Below are 22924 nucleotides of genomic sequence, written 5' to 3'. Positions count from 1 at the left end.
GCAAGATGTTACACTCTCATCCAATGAACATACCTGTGTGCATCACATGTGCTCCACATAAATGGCATCTTATGTATATCCTGTCAAAGTAGAGTGGCAGCTCACTGAAAATTAAGGATTACTTTGAGCCACTATGATAGGTTCATGTACAGAGAGTTCACATTTAGGCATATTCGACGCAACAGAGTTTATGACAAAGCATTTGTGAAGGTTTCTGAGGGTGAGAACAGATTTGGACTGGCCATGTGGAATGGGAATCCTTTCTCAAGTAGGGTCAAAAGAGGAGAATTGATCATATTCTACTGCACCCACCGCACTCCCGTCACTGTAAGGTGACACATCAGGGGCTTGGATATGATGATAAAGGGAACATAGTAGCCTTGGTGGATCTCAGCTCTAGCAACTCTACACTGCTTCACTGGCATATTCAGCACGGAGGTTGCAAGCCCAAAGATCTCAGCCAGCTCTTTTAGGACTTCTGGCTGAAAGTTAAGATAGCAAGGTGATTCTAGCTTGCTCAGCTTGCAAAGAAAATAGGTGAGTCCTGGCAAAGCTGGTACAGTCCATATGGACGCTGACATTATCCAAATGGCAGGGCAACTATAAGATGTCATTTGTTTGCAGGCAAAGACAGCCTGACACACTGTGAGTGTCCTGCAGATAAATTGCTACCCAGCTATTAGTCCCAAAGGGTTTTTTGACATCAGTACAGATTTCTTTCAAAACAAATGAGATAACGACAATGTGTTAAACAAATACCTGGTGGAGCTGTCCAATTTAATGCATTTTTCTTACACCTCCACATGCTCTCACAGGGTAAAACTCTGGTGGTGCTAAAACAACTTTATTGCACCAGATCATTCATCTTCCCCAGCACACACAATACAGATTGTACTGACACAGCCAGCTCTGGAACTGCAACAGACATACAATTTCCATACAATGCTTAGCCCTGACAAGGTACTGTAATGCTGTGGGCTAGCTTGTCCTACTGAAATCTTATCTAGATACAAAAATATGTTAAGAGAGTTTAGGGGTGCAAGCTGGTGAATGATGGTTATGCAAATGGACCTGAAAACCCAGCCTGAAGGAAAGGCGTGTTTCTTCTCACAATTAACATCTTCCTCTGCTTTGCTAAAGAATGTTAGTCACATTTAGGATTTAATTTATTTATGTTCTTCATAAGCAAAAATGCTTCAGACAGTACCCAAGAACTGGAGATTCCTTCTGTCTCTTCAGGGACAGCAGATATTTTGCTATCGATGCTTTCACATGTCAACTCTTTCACTCTGTTTTCTCTTTATTTGTCATCCTGGTGAATTTGAACTTGTTGTTATTATATTTTATGGCTTCTTTCTTAATCTAAGCTAAACATCAGTTTAGACTGAACAAGCTGGGAATATGCCACTCCCGTGGTTGCAGCTTACATGGTCTGTATCTATGCTGATCAACTCATAAGTGCTTCTGAGTTCTGATCTTGTACTCCCTTATCTGGTCCCAGATACCATGTGGAGTTGAGATGCAGAGAGTAGATTATCATCCCTTATGCTTTGCTTTCCTCAGGGAGGAAATCCAAATTCCTGAGCTGGGAAGGAATCTCGGTACAGCTGGCCTGGATCCTCATCTGGACAGGCAGGATCAGGGCCAAGGTGTGCTACCAAGCACATCCTCTCATTGTATGCTGATGATCTGCGGTGTGTTCCCATGTCTGCACCCAACCAGTCTGGATCAGATTCCTCATCCTGTGCTTCACTTTTCTCCTTGCATGGCTCATTCAGTTCATTTAAATATTGCTTTCCCAGCTGGGTTTCCTGAATGGTATTGGTCTTCTGTTCATGTAATTTAGAGGATGATTTTCCTGCTTTCTCCTCACCCTGTGGCAATTATTCTGAAGGGATGTCACCAGGACCAGGACCACATTCATGTCAGCTTAGTCATTCTGTTGGTTACAATTTCCTTGCTCAATGGTGATTTGCAGCACCACACCTAGAGTTACATGTGCTTTTACTACCAGGTCAGTCATAAGCACAATTGCAGGAAAATGAGTTTCTTGGCTGTCAATATTTTGGTAAGATGTCCAGTTTCACTTTGGGGAAGGATGGTCTCTTACTATGTGCTTTCAGCCGTGATAATTAGTGTGGTCACAACAGCAAATGATTGAAAAAACAGTTCTTCCTGAGAGGTTGGTCAGAGAAAGATAATTCTGGTAGTTGAACTTCGACAGTTGTCACATGTGGTAGTGAATCAGATCTTCTAAGGCTCTACTGCTGCAACATTCAATATATGGGGCTGTTTGTTTTTTGGGGTGGTCCTCCAGCCATCTGAAGCCAGGAGATATCAAATATGTATACAGCATGCTTAGATAAGATAAGATATGTATTTATTCCCATAACAGTTCTCAACATCACAAGCACAACCATCACAATTAGCATTAATCAACCTTTTGTTTACTGCTCACAGAGACCAAGTAGAAGGAAACGTATTCATCTCTGGATATTATTTTCTTTACTGCAATTCAGTTTTACAAGATGTAAGCAAAAGCTGCTGACTTCAGATCTTTAGCTTCCAGAAAACTGGAGAGTCTGAATTCAGGACTGAGGAGCGTGGCTGCAACCTTAATAGTAACTGGGATCCATTTTATTTAATTACTTGCATTACATTTCCATTTCCTACCTCTTTAGTGCCCACTGAAATGCCACAGACTCTAGGCAGGAATTAGGGTCACAGTATGAGTGTCATGGGACAATACGGGATCACAGGACCATAAGAAACACATCTCTAGGCTGTCGGAATGGTACTGAAATAAAAATCACATTAATTTAACTGTGTGTCCTGCAGAAATCAGACTCCTCAATTACGTAAGGAAAGCTCTAAGCTATTTTCAGGTGTTTTATTTTCTAGCCTTTCTTTTCCAGTTGTGAGAAAATAATTTCAAAGTACATTTTAAAAGATTTGTTTCTTAGAAGATGGTTCATCCTTGTCTCTCAGGGTTGTGATTTGTTCTCTGTATGATTTCATTTGGGCGAAAGTCTCATGTTCAAGGTCATGAGGTAGTGAGTTTTAGTTACCAGCTTAGTTCCTGGGCTTTTTTCTGCCTATATCAATTATGGAGCTAAAGCTTTTATTTTGCTTTCAGTATAACTATATTTATAACTCAGAGTATGTCCTCATTACTTCGTCTGAACAGGAATGACTGCATTTATGGCTAAAAGCTCCTGTCCTTGGACAGTGAACTCTGGAGGGCCAATCTGGTTTACGATCTGTTTTGCTGCTTCCCCAGCTTTCATTCTGTGTTATCAGTCCACATGCAATAACGAGGTTGATTGCAGTGGATGTCTCAACTGATAGAAATATGTTTATGTGAATACTGTGGAAACACGTCTGCACTTCATTGCCTGGCAGCCTCTCCACTGGTGGTGACGGTGCCCTGCCTCCCAGAAACACTAGCCCCTCGGAGGGCTCATCTTCCATGTGTTTTACCATTCCCTTTTTAACCTCATGTAAATGTTTTACATCTGCTATTTCATGTGACAAGGAGGTCCACAGCTTAACTACCGGCTGCAGGAAGAGTCGACTCCTTTTGTTTTTGTCCTGAACCTGCATCCTATTAGTTTAATGTGGTGCTCCCTATTCCTTGTGTTAGAAGTGACACTGAACAACTATATCCTATCTACCTTTCCCATACCACTCCATACCTTTCCTCCCTCATTCATATCCCCCTCAGTCGTATCTCTTCCAGGATGATGGGTCTTTTCTCTAATCATTTTGCAGAATCCCAGCACTGTTGGTGGGAAGGGACCTCTGGAGTCTCCAGCTCAAGCTCACACTGGGAGCAGGGCTATTGCAACACTAAATCAGGGCAGCCATGGCTTTGTCTAGGGCCCTCTTGGAAAATTTCAAAGTCCACCAATTCACAACTGCCCTGGTCATCTGTCCCAGAGCTGCACTGCCCTGCTGACATACTTTCGTTGTCATTTTTCTTTTAAATGTTATCAAGTGTGGCTGCTACCTAAGTCTTAACACTTACTCTGAAGCTTATCTTCTGTCTAGACCACAATGTCACCTGTTGCAACAGACTAATTCTGAAACCAAAGCTGGAAATATCTGCTTACTTCATCCATTTCTTCCTCAACAATCCCTGTATCAGCTGACAGGTCTGGTTTCTAGAGCACACAGAGTCTTCTCTCTAGTTCTCCAGCTCTGTTTTATCCCATTTACTAGACATAGTGCTTATTGCAATTGTCCACCTATCAGAAATTCTTTTATGAGGTAGTGGGGAAAGAGTTCTAAAAATTAGCTGAAGTCTGGAAAACTTACCTTATGTATCACACATTATATTATGCCATTTAGAGAGAAGTTTGTGTTTTCTCTTTGTGTTCCTTGGTTTCTTGTGTTCTTGGCTTTACATCAGTAGATGGATATGACCCAGCCCTAGGTGGCTGGAAGTCAGTTCTTCTCAGAGAAGCTAAGAGCCAAAGAACTGACCCCTCCCGAAAGATTTTGCATTAAGTCCTTTTGAATTCATGCTGAAGCAAGGAAACAACAGTGGAAAACGAACAAAAAAGTACCATGAGAACACAAAGCCTTCCTCCAGAGGGCATCCCCGTGGCATGCAAGACAGCAGGCACTTCTCCCTCCTGATGTCTCTACATGCCGGTTTGCCCTCAGACACCCACTTGCTGTGCCTGCCTCTGCAACAGATGGGAGCTCCCTGTGCCCATGCACCAAGCAGATTAAAAATCTCATGAATATGCTGTGCAAAACAGAGCCTGAGCTAACTCACTTTTCTAGGAGGCAGGATAGATTAGTTCGATCTGCTCTACTCATGGTTTCCAGCTGGCCTGGGCTGTGGCAGGGGGAGTCTGTGCCTGCTCAAAATGCCACACAAAAATGTGACCTCAGCCCCAGGGATTTGACTGGTATCAATGTTTTCATCTCCTGCTTTTGGGGGATCACATCTTTGCCTGTTTTCTGTTCCTCAGGCAGTATTTAAAATCTGTAACTGCCCACACAGCTCATGCTTATCTCCAAATACAGAGTCATATTCATGTCTGCTGCTCCTGAAGACGTAAAAGATGCTGGGAAGCAGTTCCCTGGGTCAGCAGTTCAGAGTAGAATAGCAATATAGAGGAGAGCAGCTAAGGAAAGGATAAAGGAAGGCAAGTGATGCTTGGGGATAACAGTCATCTTGTGCTCAGGAGCCTGAGGAGTACAGGTGAAATCCTTTTTACTCTAACCACCACCCGGCTGAATATTTCTTCCCTCTCTGATCACTTTTCTCTTTCTTATCCCATTATGTTTCTTTAACATTTTAAGGAATGAGATGGAGGGTCTCTTTGCCTACCTGCCAACAGAGCATCACAATATTGAAGTTCAACATGTGTTCCAACATTTTGAAGGGACTCAGGACCCAGGGGCAGGATGGCTGGTTTCTCACTGAATTGATTTGCTCTGTGGGAACGGAGACCTGGCAGAACATTTCTTTAATAGCCTTGAGACTACAGTCTCTGTTGTAACAGATGCTTCCTGCTGCGTGGGCTATCATACGAGTTGTGTCCTACAGAAAGCATATCCTGAGCCTGCCTCCTCTTCATCACAGAGTGGGGTAACAATATCTTTTGTAGTAATACTAATTAGAGACTCCCAAATTATACCATTGCACAGAGCTTGCTTAAGACAAAGATATGAGTGTATTGAACCAGATGCTCAGGGGCTGCTGTCTGTTGCAACTGCAGGAGTTCCACCCAAGCTGCTCAGCTGAATGTTTCTCTTGCGCTTTGATGGCCTCAGGGGCCTGTGCTGAGCTTCATGACACTTTAGATCTCTGCTAACAGTGTCCGGGTTACCTCGTTTAAAACCAGCTCCCCTCTGTCTGTCTGAGTTGCTTTCCCAGCAGTAGCTGTGACTGAGACTTGACTGGCACTCCCCAGTGCCACCAGACCTATTTCACTCACAGCATTCACAGTAGCACTGTTTAGTTTTGACAGAAGCACACTGAAGAGATCCTTGTCCAAGAGGAGAGTGCTGCTGGCCGGTCGTGGCCAGGAGCATAAATTGCTCAGTTCAATATTTGTACCTGGGAAGATTTGTTCATTTGGACCTTCAGTGAGGCTTATAGGATGAAAGACTACCTACTGAGTTTGCTTGCCGGCGATGCTTTATTATAAGCAGCATTTACTGTCTCAGAGACAACAGGTTTGCAGTTGTTAGGTCTCTGTGGCACGACAGGATTGTTTACTTTTTCTACACTGTCTGCTCTTGCAGAGACCTCTGGTCCTTGTGAAGGATTTGCTGAGGAATGAGAAAGGTAGAATAGCTGAACTGTAAGGTTTCTTGATACATGTCAGATCTGTCCTGGACCTGTTCTCTTTGTACTCAGATCTCCACAGATTTAGGCTCCATTTACACCTTCCCCTAGGTAAGGGATCATTTTGCTTCACTATTCTTTGGCTTCTGAAAAGAAAATAAGCTTGTATAAGAAATCCTTTCATTTCATAGTGGCAAAGGATACTGTTAGAGAGCACTTCCACCAACTGGACATGCACAAGTCTATGGGACAGGAAGGGAATCACCCAGAGGCACTGAGAGAGCTGGCTGAAGTCACTGCAAGACTGTTCTCTGTCATTGCTGGAAGGTCATGGTGACTGGGGAAGATTCCTTATGCCTGGAAAAAAGCAAACATCTCACCCACCTTCCAGAGAGGCAAGGAGGGGGGTCTGGGCCACTACAAGCCAGTCATCCTCATCTCAGTCCCTGGAAATGGAGCAAATCCTCCTGGAAGCTATTTCTAGACATATAAAGAGAAAAGGTGACTGGGAACAGGCAGCAGGGATTTATTAAGGGCAAATCGTGCCTGACTGATCTGATAGCATTCTATGATGAGATGACTGGCTGTGGACGTTGCATACCCTGACTTTAACAAGGCCTTTGATGCGGTCTCCCATGGTATCCTTATAGGTAGGCTGGCAAAATATGGACTGGATGGAAGGACTGTTCCATCAGACTCTAAAGGTGGTGAAAAGTGGTACAAAGACCAACTGACAGCCAGTCATTAGTGGTGTCCTTCAGGGGCTGATACTGGAACCAGTATTGTTAAATGTCTGTTATAATAATCTGGATCATGGGATACAGTGCTCTTGCAGCAATTTTGAAGGTCTTACCAAACTGGGGAGAGGGGAGTCATCAATATACGAGAGTTAAGAGCTACTGTTCAGACATCCCTCAACAGTCTGGAAAAATGGGCTGACAGGAAGCTCATGAAGTTCAGTAAAGGCAGATGCAAAGTCCTGCACCTGCTACAGAATAACCCCATGCAGCAGGACAGGCGGGGGGTGGTCTGACTTGGAAGCAGCTTTGTAGAAAAGGAGCTGGAGCTCCTGGCTGACAGCAAATTGAATAGGTGTGTTCAGTTTGTTGTCAGCCAGAACAACAAATCCTGGCTGACAGGATGCAGCAAAGGAGGGAAACTGCATCTGGGCTGTATTAGCAAGAATACAGCCAGCAGGGCAAGGAAAGGGATCCTCTTCCTCCATTTGGTACTTATGAGTCCACATCTGAATATGTCCAGTTTGGGGCTCCCCAGTGCAAGAAACATATTAACACATTGGAGCGAGTCCAGCTGAGGGCCACCAGGATGGTTGGGTGCTGGAACACAGTGGCTGAGGAGAGACTGAGGGACCTGGGTTTGTTCAGCCTGGAGAAGAAAGGACTCAGGCAAGATCTTATTGCTATCTACAACTGCCTAATGGGATGATACAGAAAAGACAGAGCCAGACTCTCCTCAAGGTGAACAGGATAGGTCAAGAGGCAACAGGTACAAGTTGGAAGAGAGAAATCCCAACTCAATTTAAAGATAAGGTTTTTTACCATGAGGATGGTCAAACACAGGAACAGGGACCCAGGGAGGTGGTAGGATTTCCACCCTTGGTGATATTCAAAACTCAGCTGGACAAAGCTCTGAGCAACCTGCTCTAACTGGGCATGCTTTGAGCAGGTGATTGGAGCAGAGACCTTTGGTGACCCTTTCCAGCCTATGCAATTTTATGATTCTGGGATTTTATACACCAATATCTGGGCTGATTTCAATTCAGAACAACAGTTATGATTAGCTTGCTTAGCTGTTATGGAAAAAACATTCTGCTTAAGCTTGCCAATGCAATCACTTTGCAGGTGGAGCACTGGCAAGTGCTGACAGACAGTGCTGTGCAGCCAGTGGCTAATGAGAGGAACAACCAGGAAATAAAGAAATAAAAAAGGAAAGCAACACTTTCACAGAGGCCTATGGGCATTTGTCATTTTGATAGTACTAGCAGAACCAGGTACACTTTAATTGAACTTGAAACATGTGATTTTAGGCTGAAATATGTATGAGAGAGGACAGTCAAATAAACAAGATAAAAATGGAACTCTGTTAGTGTACAATATTCAGCATGTTCAGAAAAAATCTCTTGGAAACATCTGTTAAATATAAAGATACCTGGTCTCAGGGGTTCATGTTAAAATAAACATCTGAGTTATTGAAGTAGAAAACAAGTTAAACCAACTTTTTGGCCTGTGATTAACAGCCTTCCTACTCTCTCCAACCCTCTCAAAGCTTTTTCCTGTCGTGTTTATTACATTACCAAGGCTCCCCTTGATTATAAGACCTGGCACAGTCTTCTCTTTGCTCACTTTGCAAAAGACAGGCCAAGCCATCCTCCTAGCAGTACACCTTTAACACACAGAAAAATGTAACAAGCAGCTTTTATTAGTATTTGCTTTCCAACCTCGAGGTCACGTCTGTCCTTTGATATGTCTCCAGTGGAGCAGGAATGTTCCCCTTTGTGCTCTCTGATAGGAAATAGCTGTTTTTAGTCTGCCTAACCTTCCCCAGGGAATTTAGAGCCGCGTTCTCACAGACGAGAGGGTAAGGTTGCCCTCGTACGGCTTACATGAGAAATACAGGCCAAAAAAGGAAAATTCAAGCTTCAACTTGGCGAAGCGGGGCTATTGCTGTCCTTCTTAGAGCAATTGATTCTTTCTTCATCTCCTCAGCTCTTTCTAAAGCATGCAAACAAAACAGTTGCTTCTAAAGCATCAGCACAATCTTTAGCCCTGCAAATACACCTGCCTAAAGCACCTTTAACTTGCAGCATGCTTTACCTTCGGTGAAATTCGTGGGTTGTTTTTCTGAGCCTTCAGATCTTCCAGTTGCTCGCATTCACAGCAGGCAGACAACCAAGCCTGATGTGCTCATGGTGGGACACCAGCGGGACATGAGGCAGCAAGGTCACAGTGTTGTGAAATAACCACAGCCTGCAGAGCGCATGGAGTACAGTCATTTAGCCCAGGCGAGAGAACCACACTTCAGAGAAGATGTGGTCTCCATTTCCATGGTGAACAGAACAGGAAATAGTGTTTAGGATTAGATTTTAAACTGTAGCAAAGGAATGGATCAATGGGAAAAGCTTTTTAATTGCACATATAGCAAAGATTCGGAAAAGAAATTCTGGGAAAGTTATGGACTCTCCTTCCTTGGAGGTCTTTAAGAATAAGTTACACATGTATGTGTCAGTATGGACTCAGAAGGAATTGCTTTTGCTTTGGAAGAAAAATGAAACTGCACATTTCTAAAGGTGATCTCCAGAGCCAGAGCAGCAGATCTGTGTGTCTGGTTATCCAGTTCCACACGCCAGTATTTAACCTCACAGTTCAGACCCCTTCCTCATGCTTCCCTTTGCCTCTGGCCTTTCTGGCACACAGCCCCAGGACTTTCTCATTCTCTGGGCTCATATATAGTACTCAGCTGGCTGGAGGATTGTTGGCCTTTTTCTGATCAGCCACCTCTGACTCGTGGGGTCCTGCAGAGACACTGAAGTGGTGTAATCCCGGCAGGAGAAAGTCTCCTTCGAAACTTTTACTCAAAGAGGCCCCACTGTGTGGGGTGGTCTTCACAGGCTGCTGACAGCTGTGGATACCCACAGGGCACCTCTCCTGTTTGCTGGAGGTGTCATCTGGTACGCTCAGGCCATGATGCTGGCACATGTTTGAAAGATGATACCAGAGTGATGCATGGATCTAATCAGGAGATTTATTAGGCAATAAATGTCCATATCCCTGGTAGCCAGAGTGTTACTAGAATGGATTGGGGGCGAGGGGTTTGGTTTTGTTTTCTTGGGGCTTTTTGTTTTTTAAGGGAAGATGAAAGCCTGGTAGGAGAAGCAGCAAATGGTTTGAAAGTCCCAAAACACTTGGATACCGCCTGACTGGATGCAACAGCCTTTGCCCATGTCCTGCCATAAAGCCTCACAGTAGATGAGAGCTTTTCGCTCTGCATCCATAATTGGCCATTTGCCAGTTTTGACCTTTGAGTTATCAGCCAATGTCAAGAAAAAGGAACCGCAATTATCCCCTATCTTACACCAAGCAAACACTATCCCTGCCATAAATTCTTTGAGGCAGGGCATTTACCTCCTGGATTTTACTTAATCCCAGGCATGCTGATGCTTAGTAAACAAACATTGTCATTACTATGTTCAAGCCTTAATTTGACCAATCTCTTTTTAAACCCTGTCTTGTGATCTCTGACAACCTGTACTCACAAGTAACACATGCCATGTTCATCCTGGGATATACTCTGGTCTCTAACAGACTTAGCTGCTCTTTTGGTGTCTGCCCCCAGCTTCAGCACCAAGGGTCTTTTCTAGTGCTGTCTCTGCTAGGGAGTCACCAAATGCAGCAGCCCGATGGAGGTGAGCCTTCTGCAGCTCCATGTCCCCAGCTCCAATCAGTAGCAAGGCTGAGCATGTATTCCCAGTAGGCACGTACACACACACACACACACGCACACACAAAACTGGCTGTCACACCACTTGACCCACTCACTGGGTAGTCTGGCCTGGTATTTGCTTGTGATCACCCACCAACACACATACCCTCACTCGCTCCAGTTGCAGGCACTACAGACCCCTGTGTCCCTATGATTGTGGGTGCACTCCAGGTGCTAGTACTTCAACCTCCACACAACATGCATACAGAATAAAAAGTCCCTCACCTAGGAAAACTGCTAAAAATAGAGTTTTATGAGAAGACAGGACACAGACAGACACAGGATCTGCCTCTGGAGCAAGCTGTGTACTTGCATTCCTCAGCTGCAAACAGCAAAGTGCTTTTGGCTCTGCCAGGTCTGTATGCATAAGTTCTTTGGTGTAACAGGCAAATTTGCTCCCACTTTCTTATGAAGAAGTCATTAGCTCACTTTTTGACCAAGCTGCCAGTCATGGAGGGGATGACATACAATGAAGTGTCTTCTGTTGGAGCCACAGTGTGTTCATCCTATATCTTTATAAAACCAAACTTCTCACATCATTATGCCCAACTTCCATTTTCACTGTATTTGGTGCAAGATGCTATGACACAGTGAAAATGTGTAAAAACAGATAAATGCACACCTTGCTGCAGGACTTGAGCTGGACTGCCAGTCATTTCATCTAGACTGTGGCCTGGAGGTACATTCCCTCTCTTCCAAATAAGCAGTTTTGGAGAATGAAGTCAGACCAAGATCAGATCACATACACAGCTTTTGAAAAAAAACAGGAATGCAGCCTGGAGGGTGTGGCAGACACTGAGGGTTTCAGCAAAATATTATCTGAAAGCCAAGGTCATAATTATAAACTTCTAAGGAAAGAGTCACAGTCTCTTCTCACTCAGCTGTTGCCGTTAGAAACACAAACTAACAGACAAGTCCCATAAAGCATAAAACTGAAAGATGAGTCCTTCGTTAGGGAAGGCACCATCTAAATTGTTTATTGATCAGAAACAGCTACATCATGACTGAATGATAGAAGAAGACATGGGCTGAGGATGTCAGGCCCCATGCAGGGCTGGAAGGCTGAATTAAAATTAGGGGAAATGAGTATGCAGCTACCTCAGGTAACAGTGAAAACCTCAGCCAAGTTACTCTGCAGGAGAGAGTCACTTACAGGGCAGGTTCAGATTTCTATGCCACATCTCATAAAAGCACAGTATCCAAGGATATAAGTAGTGAAAACCAGTCACTGAGCAAGGCCAGGATGTGAAGAGTCAGAAGGGGGGGACACGGGAAACAAGCAGAGCTAGTGGCCTCCATACTGTCTTTTTATAATGGACATGAGTATGCTTTCTGTTCAAGTGTCTGCTATAGCTCCCTCCTGTGGGTCTCCCCTCCTAGAAGTAGTCACCTCCAGCCCTTTTTGATGGCTCCTGCACATTTGACTAGACAACTGGCAGCACATGTATGTGTTGTACACATCACATATGTCAGTGGCCTAGGTCCTGGCTGCTCCCTCTCGGAATAAATGAGCAGCTCAAAAGAGCTATCTTTACTCACTGGGGGCCTTGTCTCCCCTACCAAACTTCTTGTTTGCACAAACCAGTGGTGAGCTGATCCCTCAAGAGCTTTATATCTCAGTCAATTTTTTCTGGAATTATGCAGAGGATCCCAAGGTAACAAGGGGCCAGCAGGTGGACAAATGGACAGAGAGAGACAGCATGCATATATAAGCCTTGTTTCTTTAGGAAACTACAAAGCTCCATTGAGTCTCTTCCCCTGATATTCAGTCTCTTTTTCTTCAGCACTGAATATTTTACTTACCCTGCAGGTGTTTGCTTGAATATTTCAGTTTGTTAGAAAAGACAGTCTTGCAGTTAAGGATGTGAATTAATACTTGGTATCTGGGTCCAGCTCCTAGCTCTGAACCGTAAAGCAAAGTGTCTGTGCAGAAATGACACCCTGAAAGCCCTCGAAAGATAAGACTGTGCAGACATAATGCCTTACAGAGGATTTGCAGCAAAGATATCATGCCACACTTCACACCTAAATATGAGTCAGTAGTTGTATGAGCCCTGGAGAAACCTGGGGTGCTATGGGCACCTGAACAGCATTTCCACTTTTCCTCTCACCCAAGGATTGCCAAAGGACTATCACTATTGTGAATATTTGAGTTGCTATGCAAAGTTGTCTATCTAAAAGGCAGTGCTGGATGTGGTAACTACTGGGGTTGTGTTGCATGAGCAGGACAAATTACAGAGCAGCTCCATACACTGTTATCCTAACGAAGAAGTGTTGCACCAGGGAATGGACAGAAGAGGTTCTCTAGCCTTGCTGCAGAGTGAATCCCTGGGAGAGACTTGGGATGACTTGGAGAACACAAATCTAGACAGTGTCAACATCCATTTCAGAGTCCCTTCTTTCTCCCCTCTTCCACCTTTTTTATGTGGGGAGAAATGCAGGTTTTATAATGAAGTTAGTCTGTGGGCAGGAGCAGGGAACATGCAGAGGATGCTGATTCGTGTGTGTTCTGTTAGCACTCTGGGGCATGAAGAAGTCAAGATGTATAGGTGAACCTGGAGAGAGCTGCATCACCTAGGAGAGGAGCTGGGCATCTACCGCTAGCTATCTAGGAAATCAGCTGCCTGGACTACAGTAGCTGAATCACAATTAAATGCCGGTAGCTATTTTGAAGGACACTTCAAACTGAGCTTTGGATACTATTTAAAGCAGATGAATGCCAAACGCCATCAGGACTCTCTGTATCCCCTCAACCACTGGAATGAGGAAGCAGAAAAAATTCTGATCTAATCAAATAATAGGTAGTAATGATTGGACAACAAAAATAAATAAATAAAAAGATTGAAAGTGTCTCCAAATTCCTGGAACCCCAAGAAAAGCCCCAGAAAAGATCTTAGGCTGTTTCTCTCTAGATACTACTCTTTTGTCCTCAGAATCCAAGGTGCCCATGCAAAACATTTAATGTAAATATTCCTTTTTTGTGTCATTGGTTTTATAAGCTTTTTATTGCTTATAAACCAAACCACGTCATCACTAGTATTTTCATTGACCTTTGTCTTAGTTAAAATATTACTCAAAGGACAGTCACACCTTTGTGTGTTCAATGTTTGCTGAGCACTCATTCTGGGGCCATTGATTGGTATGACTGGCAGAAGTGAGAGCACTGCCCGGGAACAAGGCAGGCTGATACCATCAGAATTGTCTGTCATTGCTTTGCATTTTGCCCAAATTTGGCACTTTACTTTGAAATTCTTTTTCCTTGGCAAAAGTTTCTTTTTGAAGTTTTAGCAAAAACTGTTCTTATGTTTCCAGGGAGGAGACATGCCAAACATTTGCCCCTATTAAACAAAAAGACCTAAGAAATGGTCTTTAGCCTTCCAATTTTTGAGCATTTAGAAGGAAGGGAATTCTTTTGTCAGGAATATAACTTTTTCTACTTGCCCCAAAATATGCTTGTACTTGACCAAAATAAAATCTTTGGGGGAAAAAAAAGTTCACAGACTTTCTAGAATATGGGTGAACACATACAAACACAGAAAAGATAATAGCCAGACAGGTGGGAAGATGGAGATGGGAAAAGAAGCAGATAATAAAAAAGAGTTTGGAGAGAAGGTATACAGGAGTGAGACTGGAGGCTAATGTGAGTGGGAGTGGGGAAACAAATGATGAGATCAGAATGTGAATGGGTTCTAAAGCTGGATGGATGAGACGACTGGTAGTCAGAACCAGGGGAAGCTGACTGGCCTGCAATTCCCTGGGTCCTCCTCCTTGCCCTTTTTGAAGACTGGAGTGACATGTGCTTTCTTCCAGGCCTCTTGCACCTCTCCTGATCACAATGACCTTTCAAAGATGATTGGAGTGGCCTTGCAGTGACATCAGCTAGCTCCCTCAGCACTCATGGGTGCATCCCATCAGGGCCTATGGACTTGTCTATGTCCAGTTTACTTACGTAATTGTTAGCCTGATCCTCCACCAACAAGGGAAAGTTCCTTTCTCCAGACTTTCTCCCTGGTCTCCAGGGCCTCAGATTCCTGAAGGGTGGTCTTACAAGTAAAGACTGAGGCAAAGAAGGCATTCAGTACCTCAGTCTTTTCCGTGTTCTTTGTCACAATGAGCAGGGTTAGAGAAATTTTGAGGCAAAGATTAGGTCAATTTTGGGGAGAGCATGCAGAGAAGTCTGTAATAGTCTCTGTAATAGTGATGAAAGGGTAAATCCTGGGATGGTAGAAAGTGTTGACTATATTGCAGAGTCACAGGCGGATATCATTGATCTACCTGTGGATCATCATCATAATTGAATTACTGAGTAATCAAATAGAGGCTGGAAATCAGAGACAGTATGTGTAAAGTGATGAACATAGGGAAGAGCAGCCATGACAGGGGTCTCTGAACTAACCAGTGCTTTAAGAAGAAGCTCTTGGAATTACATAGTTCTTTGAATGTGACATCTCAGTGCTTGACAGCTGAAAAGAAAGGTCTAGTGTTAGGAGCTTTTATTGAAGAAAGAGAGGACACAACAGAAAACATCTCTGACCCACTGAGTAAATTCAGGGAACACAGAACTTTGCTTTGCATCTCAACAAAGACGGAGCAAGCACAAACAATTACTCATGCAAGGGCAATGACCCTGAGCAAAGCTTGGCAAGATTTTACACTTCTGTAGCTTGACCACTGCTCCCAGCCATTCCCTGGAGCCACTAGACACAGCCGTCTGCGGCAGTAGAAGCAACTCTGCAAGACTGTGGTCAAAGGTAACCGAGGCATTTGGCACCTGGAACAAGTGCATCTATTCTGAAGTTCTCCATGTTTCTATTAACACAATAGGGAATGGAATTTTCCTCCTGAAGCATTTTAGTTTGATGATAAAAGCTGAAAGAAGATTTTTTTAACTAAGCAGAGAATCTAGAATAATGCTCAAAATACCATAACAGGTGTTGTGAACCTTGTCATTATTGCTAAGGTGCAAGACTGAGAGTTTTAAGGCAAAGACAGATCCTTCCCACAGATCATAGAGGAAGAGAGTGAAGATTTGGACACAAGAATTCACAGATTCAAAAGCCTAAGATACCACCTTGACTATTTAGTCTGAATTTGTATTTAACTATGTGCTAAACAAAGATATGTATGTGTTAAGGAAAGCTATGTAAGTGCTTAAGGAAGTATGTGCTTAAGGAAGATAATTCTGGCAATACTCTAAGCCACAGAAACTCATCCTCTCTTGCAAACTGCCCCAATATTTAATTACCTACCCTAAAAAGAAATTGCATCTCAAAGTTTGAATTTATCTGACTAGGATTTTGTTGTGCCCTTGACATCAAATCCTCCTTTTTATCAGTTATCTTTTCCTCTGTGCAAATATCTGTCTGTGTAATGAAGTCATCTCTTAATCTTCTTTTTGACAAAGTAGGTTATACTTATTAAACACTGACTGTGGCTCATTTCCCATATCCAGGATCATTCTAGCAGGAGCAGTTTTGGGAAGAACTGCAACCTGTGGCAGGCAATGGTGCAATCTAGCAGAGCTCCGTATAGCTGCTGAGAGGGTTTCCTTGCTGCTGCTGCCCCATCCCTCTGTATAACCACTTGCTTCTGCCTCTGCTTAGTGCATGTGTAGCTGCTCAGAGAGCAGCCCTGGGGAACTGAATTCGTAGAAAATAGCCCTTTTTTGTCAGTGGGTCAGCTTCCCAGTGGATGCAGTCCCCTACAGAGCTCCATAGATGGGGCTGGAGGAAGGACTTTGTAACAAATTTCAAAATCCAGTGCAACTTGAGATGTATGGATGGATAAGCTTTCTTTCTATACTTGATGTACTTATGCTCTTCCCATGCTGAATGAGACAGCTACATGAAAGGGCAACCTTGTGGCCACATTTCTTTCCTGCACGATGCAGGTTCCAGAGTACTCTTTAAGACCTTGAAAAATGACCTGGATGACGGGCTTGAATGCACGCTCCGCAGGCTAGGAGGAGTGACTGATACACCAGATGGTTTCGCTGCCATTCAGAGGGACCTTGACAGACTAGAGAAATGCGCAAAGAAGAAGCTCATGACATTCAACAGAAGGAAGTGCAAAGTCCTGCACCTAAGGGTGAATAACCTCCTGCACCAGTACAGGCTGGGGCTGACCTGCTGGAAAGCAGCTCTGCAGAGGAGGACCGGGGGGTCCTAGTGGACACCAAGTTGGACATGATTGTCCAATTTGTGTCCTCATTGCAAAGGTGGCCAATGGGTAACATTAGGGAAGAGTATTGCCAGCAGATTGAGGGAGGTGACAGTGGCAGTCCTGGGCAACGTGCTCTAGGCAACCCTGCCTGAGCAGAGGGGGTCCCTTCTAACCCCAGCGGTTCTGTGGTTTGGTGATACAGTTCTAAGGCCCACTAGCTCTGGGATGTTCTCACCTGCCTAGTGTTACAGAACGAGGAAGGAGAGTCTGAGCTGTCTTGGTAGGCAGAGCAGAAGACTTCAGACTCCAGGAGAAGCAGAGCACCTGCCACCACGATCAGTTTAACACTTTAAAATCTTTATCCCATATTCTTTGTTTGGGACATGGCCCTACATCTCTTACTTATTTCTGACACGCTGAATTGTGTCAAGCCCTTGTTGCTATAAATAGGAATAGGAGACTTTCAGGAACCAGCAAGAGGAGAGCAGAAAGCTTTTTTTTTCTTTTTTTTTCTTTTTTTCTTACTGTTGAGTCTGCATTGCTGCAATCCCATTTTAGCATAACCCTATAAATAAAACTGGGAGTGCATGTGTCCTCATGAACAAGGTGTTCAGATGTATTTATGTTGATTAATGTGGACACTGTTTTGTTATGCTTCCTGAAAAACATCCTTTAAATTGGAGCAAGTTCACTTTGATTAGACTTGTATATAAATCTGATGGGGATGACTGGGGAAATCCAGGGCTTGCTGATCTCCTAAAATTTCCAGAGTATCCACTGGAGATGTGCTGGGCTGACTGTTACTGCTGCTGATCTCTCTGTTACTAATGTCATGTGAGAATGCATATAAAAGTAAGATAATATGTGTAATGAGGAATAACGAGAAAGAATTTCTGTGAATAGCTAGAATGATTAAAATATGATTGCATCAATACTAATGTAATTAGTCTTCTGAAAGTGCAATCTGTGGAAGGCTAGGCATTTCGGCTGGTAAATATGTTTACCCTTGAAGTCTGCTTCTCTTTTTGAGGCACTCTTTGAACTTACTTTTCCGATTTAATGGTTATTGATTTGGTGACATGGGCAATAAAGTGTGATTAACATCTAAATTGTGGGCCCTTCTGATTCACTGGCTTCCCTCATAATATTGATTAAATCTCGCCAACTCTTCTCTGGAAGAACTCTTGGATGGGAAAACTTATTGGGCCTCGAAGAGTTTAGCACTGCAGCTAGGACCCCAGTGATCCGGTCTGGAGTGTGGCTAACACTGCAGGATAGACAGCATAAAGCAGCATGGAAATATCATATCGATTCTTTGGAGGATCTGTTCACAGCACTCCTACGTAACTTTTTGTCAGATGATGCCCTTTGCCTTCTTGTTACGTGATATACATACCTATTACCTGCAGCAGTGCAGAAATTTGATACAGATTTTACTAACTAGAGCTCTAGGCCAAGAGATGATTGGCTATAAAACCCAAAAGATGAGGAGTAAAGGATATTAGCCACAGGCCGACATCTATATTGTCATTAGTGGGTAATCATTAACAGAATATAGATGCACCATTGTCTCACCTGGAACAGCTTGGGGACGGCAGAGGTAGCTATGCTGGATTGCGATGCAGAGATGTATCTTGAGAATTTGCCTCCTAAGCTGTCCAGGGTGGTTAAATGGTCCTGTAAGGACCATGTTGGTCTCCAAGATTTGTCCAAAGCCCAGCTGTCACTGCACAAAAAGAGGAGTATGAGGATGGGAGCACATTCCTGTTGCTTTGGCAGGATACATGTGATGCTATGAAGAAATGTATGGGACAACTCCAAGCTGTAGCTATCAGACCCAGACTTTGAAATCCATCCTTAATCTCCTAATGTAACTTTTGCCCTTGAAGCAAATGCTTGTGTAACAGTTAATACATGATATGACAACCTTATTATACCTATGTAATAAAGGCATAATTACTTATTGTATTTCAAAATACTTCTTTTGAAACTGTTTTATCAGATTTCGAAAAAGGCTTTCCTTCATCTCTTGCACGTTCCCTTTATTGAGGAACCGCTACATATTTTTGTAACTTGAGCATTCCATTAAGGAAATTTTTGAAAAGTCACTGATTGAGCTGGAGAAAAGGAACTGAAGAAGGCCCCCGGTTCCCAGAGGGAAGGATATTTAAGTTGAGACAGTTTACATGTGTTTGGTTGCCTGTTTCTCAAGGTTAAGTACGATCAAAATCCTACAATCATTAACTTATGGCTGCATCCTTCCAAGCTCACATCTCTCTTTCTCCTAAGGGCTCAGAGAAGTTCATAAGGAACATGATGTAAAACTTATCAAGAGAAGCTCTTTTGCATGTGTTTCCACGCTGCCCAGGCCTGCAGCAATGGGCAATGTTGTATTCTACTCTTTTATTATTCCCTTGGATAAGTTATTGCAGATTTGTTGCCACGTGCAGTACATACTGTTCATGACACAAAATTCCTGTATCATGTGCTTGCATATAAAATAGAGCATCAAACAGAAGCATGGCTAGTCCAAAGTATTTTGCACACTGATTTATTGTTCTGCTCTCTTCTGAATTTACACAAGAAATAGTATTTTTATGGCTGCTTAATTGCTGCTTGCTCTTTATAGAAACTCTTTTAATATGTTTATCTAACAGTTACTTTGCAACTCTGCTTGTATCTTGCTGGAAATATGCTAACAATATAGAGAAAGGAAGCAAACTGGATACCAAACCGGTGGAGAGAAACTTTCAGCAATCATCCCCTCTCTTCACTCACTAATTGCAACCAACTAGAACACTCAACTTTAGCTATGTCCGCTTATTAATGTGGTATCAGCAAGTGTGAAAGTATGGCTCATTTCTACAGTTACCTACACGGGAAGAAATACTCCACACTTGACCTTTTGCAGTTCGGACCATCCTGAGAAGCAGACCACTGTCTGGTTTTATGCTGATCTTTGTCTCTTTTGAGAATGGACTTTGCTGACAGTAGCTTACATTTTCTTGTTGAAAATGCTGCCATTTAGCAATGAGCTTTTGCTCTGCAATGTCGCCTCTGGTTGCCTCTGCATCATTTGCATAGGGTCCCTGGCGATGTGGTGAGAGAGATGTGAGATGCTCAGGGTATGCTAAACGCTAAAGGGACATTCTGCTCTCCAGGCACGGAGAGGTATTTGAAAGGTCAAAAAGTGCCCCAGATGGATGTAGTAGTCCACATCTGCGAATGTACTATTCAGAAAGACATGTATAATTGGGTAATATTTGCAAATAATGCAATGACTAGGTTGTATATGATTATCTATCATATATAAGGCATATACTAGGCTGTATATTATCTCATATATATGCATATGTATAAAAGCTCATAGGTATATGGGCTCATAAAACTGTGGGTCGTGCTGAGAAATTTGAGAGAATGTAGCTGCTGAAAGGTTTACATTATCTGCTTCTCAAATGACATCTTTATAACACTGTTAGCATTTCGGTGTTATTTGGACTACGTATCATTGTAATCCAGTGAGTGTGCTGTAAGTAAAGGCTTTGTGCTGGATTTCTACAGGACCTTGTTGTCTAGCTCTTATCCTACATTTCCCTATTCTCTTTCTCTGCTTCTACTTGTTCTGGGCACTGAAGTAATTGGAAATGACATTTTTGTTGCCCATGCACCCGTTTCCACTGCTGGCCAATGGCTGTGAGGCAACTAAGGAGCAGCTCAGCTTGCACAGCGTGATAGTGTAGACATCATCTAATGGGAGCTGAATGAATGTGAAACTTGATCGTACAGAGGAGACGTCTCACACTAGTTAAACCTGACCCAGATGGAGATAATCACCACCTCAGCAAGAGACTCCTTTATGCACCCTGTGGTGGAAGGAGGTTGGTGCAGAGCTCCTCAGTCCTTCCGTTCCCCATGGGAAGAGTCGCCTGCTCCACCACCTTCCAGGCAGCTTTGGCTTAAGGCCTGCAGCTCTAGACAAAACACAGTCTCGTATGGCCCCTGTTACGGGCCTGGGCTCCGAGGCCCAGGGCTACAGTGGGGAGCTAGCGTTCCCCACCCTGTAGCGTCTCAGTTTGTTTCCATGACCAAGAACCTGTCTGAGCATTTACAAGTTAACAATCTCTATTAGAAAGCAAAAGTGATCGTTTCTCATGTCCTTCCCTCTCAAACTTACAGAATATGAAATCCCCAAAGATGACTTTGCTGTTCTTGTTTTTGTTGTTAAAGCTTATGGGGCCGTTTTTACATAGATGCCTTGAATGAACCCATTAAACTGCATCAGTCTAATGAACCCTCAAGGAACAGTGCAGTGAGACCTCTTATATGGCCTCTGCAACTTGCAGGGCTGATTCCACCATTCTGCTAGAGAAGGATCTTTTTTCTCCTCTATCTGTTTTTCCTTCCCTTTCCATCTGCATGGCACTTGGTGCCATAAAGTGCCTGATGGTACTTAGCAGGAATATTATATACAGTTGGAAATTGGTCTCTGCGCAGAAGACCTGCCACACTTGTGAAATCGAATTCAACTGTGTTTTAGCACAATTGTGGTGCTGATTTTGCTAACCCTCTGCTCAGAGGTACAGATCTGAATCCTCAGCTCTTACAAGGTCTGACTGTTTCCTAACTGAGCCCAGTGAAGGTCATTTGCCTGAATCCACTTGCAGCTTGAGGTATTGAGCCTTACAGTCATTCAAAGACACGCTGCTATCTGCCTTTCTTCTGCACCACAGACAGTGTGGAGTGCCTGCCATAGACACATAAGCATACATGTATGCAGGGCAAAGACAAATGGCTTACAGAAGATGATCTGCATGAAATTCCTCTTCCTGCATCAGTGGCTCACCATTTCCAGCAATATTTCCCAGACTTATTTGGACTGCGATCCCCTTCAGTATCAAACCTGGTTCCATAATCCCAGCCCTGAATGACTACTTGAAATAATGCAAAGACAGTAAGTATTTATAATACCACAGGATTATAATAGCAAAGGATACAGTCAACTCATCTCAGCTTCTGAAGCCCAGTTGGAGGAGTATTAACTGGAGACAGGAATACTCACCACAACTTCTCTCAGATGAATGAAAGACATTATCTGAAAGGAAAAGTATTGTGTGTCCTGACAGTGTATATCATTATTTTTATCTTCAGAAGAAGAAGCCTTATTTATTCTTCATTTTGAATAAACTCAGTCAATCAGAAATGATTATAATTTGCATCATAAATCAGTAACTTTTATTACATTGTAAATAGGAGGCAGGAAAGGAAAGAAATATGCAGTCAATAAATGATAGCAGGTGGCAGTCCTGGCTTCTCCTAAGAGCATGACCCATTTTAAAGCTCAGTTTATCTTGTCTCTTAGGAAAACAGTGGCTACTTATCAGAAAAAAGAAGATGTACTTACAGAAGTTTCTGACCAATTATAGCAGGCAGGGCCTGCCATGTGTGTCTTGTGGACTCTTCACACAACTGAAGTAAATAACAGAACAAAGAGCACAAACTACCTTCTGAGAAGGAAATGGTAGGAATGCACGTGACGCGGTGGACATCGCATACGTGGCAGCTGGCCAAAACAAATGAAGATTGCTGTGAACCTGGGTGAGCCATCTGAGAAATGTTAAATTGGTGACCAGCTCTAGCTGTCCGGCTTGCAACGTAGTGTTGTGTGCCCTTGACCATGAAGACGTTTCAGTAGTTTGAGGAGCAAAGGTCAATGGCTGACAGCAACTGCAGAGTTTTCTTGAGACCCTCACCTGGGTAAGTTAAGACTGTGTCTAAAGGATGGTGGTCTGTCCCTCTGCTTTGACCATGGGGTGTCACATTCACTAAGTGCTGCTACTAGGAAAAAAAAAAGGGAATCACTGTGAATTAGAATATTGTTTAATGTGACGACAAGTGGCTGCATGGGGCCTTTGGCTAGGAACTGAGCTGCTGAATTGGTTTTCCTGTGCCTGGCCT

General features: G+C 43.4%; 1 long non-coding RNA gene across 1 annotated transcript; it reads right to left on the bottom strand.

The window, feature by feature from the left end:
- Window positions 1–545: 545 nt before the first annotated feature.
- Window positions 546–22458, bottom strand: LOC112988467 (uncharacterized). The gene is made up of 4 exons (XR_003260542.2): window positions 22371–22458; window positions 22029–22061; window positions 18545–18695; window positions 546–2321 (listed from the first exon to the last, which is right to left on the bottom strand). It is a non-coding gene; the product is annotated as an uncharacterized LOC112988467 (long non-coding RNA).
- Between the last annotated feature and the right edge of the window lie 466 nt (window positions 22459–22924).

This window comes from Dromaius novaehollandiae, chromosome 24, assembly GCF_036370855.1.
Source record: "Dromaius novaehollandiae isolate bDroNov1 chromosome 24, bDroNov1.hap1, whole genome shotgun sequence".
Classification (NCBI taxonomy): domain Eukaryota; kingdom Metazoa; phylum Chordata; class Aves; order Casuariiformes; family Dromaiidae; genus Dromaius; species Dromaius novaehollandiae.
The sequence above is the reverse complement of the archived record's forward strand: the minus strand, read 5'-3'. Positions and strand labels throughout refer to the sequence as shown.